Source organism: Lipotes vexillifer, unplaced genomic scaffold, assembly GCF_000442215.2.
Source record: "Lipotes vexillifer unplaced genomic scaffold, Lipotes_vexillifer_v1.1 scaffold1605, whole genome shotgun sequence".
NCBI lineage: Eukaryota > Metazoa > Chordata > Mammalia > Artiodactyla > Lipotidae > Lipotes > Lipotes vexillifer.
Genome location: NW_006770356.1, coordinates 1201463 through 1203003, shown reverse-complemented (window position 1 = coordinate 1203003; position 1541 = coordinate 1201463).

Genomic DNA, 1541 nt, shown 5'->3' with positions numbered 1-1541 from the left:
TATAGATAAAGTGACATCAATGTAGTTTATTGCATTCTATTCTATGTTGACTTTATTTCTTTGATTCTTTGCAGTGTGACTGGACATATCTCCTGGAATATAAGCCAGCCTAAACAGAACTCTCAACACGTAAGGCTTAATAATGATAAGAGTTGTAGCCATAATTCTGTACAGATTGGGGAATCGTCTCTATCTGTGGATGAGAATGAAGGGCATTACTTTGATATTAAATTATTTTTAAATCTCTCTCAGACTTACCAACCTCCCCAAAAGAATCTCTCATCTTTCTCGCTCAACCAGAAGATTGACATATAACTCTTCTCTCAATGACTTTGCATTGCCATCACTACCCAGGTAATATGAGTGGTAGGGACCCAGATATTGAAATGTACAGTGTGACCCTTCCTGTAGTTCACTTAAATAGGCCCCTCTCTGAAATATTTCCCATCTTATTAGAAATACTCAGAGAGAAAGTTTTCCATGGCTTTTTTTATTTTTATTTTTTTTAAGGATGAAAAGAACCTGGTCCAACAAGGACCTACACCAGGTGAAGTCTTCTGTACCAGTGTACAATTTAGGAAAGCTCCTGAGAAAGGGATTAGACTAGACATCTAGAAAGTTAGGATGACAGATTTATAATAGAATAACAGACAATATTTTTCGTTTCTCTTCAGTAAAGATCACAAAAAATATTGTTAAATCATTGAAACACCTTTGCAATAACTTAAGTGTTTATAGCTTTATACCAGTATAACTCAGTTACTACTCTGGTGTAAAAGCATTTCTGTCATGTAGAAAGTTGGATGACTGTGGTTTTATAGGAGATTTGAAATTATTAATATTTATGCCATAATAGTTTAATAGTGCATCTATTAATATACATATGGAAAGAAAATGCATACAGACAGATGTGTAAAATTGGAAAATAAACATATAACAGAAGATACATATATTGAACAGACAGTACATACATGCACGTCAAACAAGCAACAGTTTTAGTGACCATAATATTTATTTCTCATTTTAAACTTGGCAACATTAGTGACAACTGAAAATGGCAATGAACAATGTAGCTAATAGGCAAACAGTTTCAATAAAAGTCTAAAAATAAAGACTATGTACAAAATGTGTTTCTTTCTGTTTTTAATCTTAAATGGCAGAAATTAACACACTTAAGTAACCATCTGTTTTCTTCAAATAGAAATCATTCTAATTTCTCACTTTTCTTATTCTGAGAACAGCTGTCAGCCAGGAGGGCAGAGCTGAAATTTGTTGCTCACATCACATGACGCATGAAACAAACTCCACTACTCCGTAAGACTCAAAACTTTGCCTCTTACAAAGTGGCCTTTGTTTCATCTGGTTCATCATCACCCCTTTCCTTTCTTCTCTGCTGTGCTTCTTCTTTTTTCATTTATTTTATTTCTTTGCTGATAATAATCAAATCTGTGAATGACTATGTTCTGTCTTAGTTATGATAATTCTCTCAAGAAATATTTCAATGCTAAGTCATTGACTTTTTTTTTTTTTTTTTTTTTTTT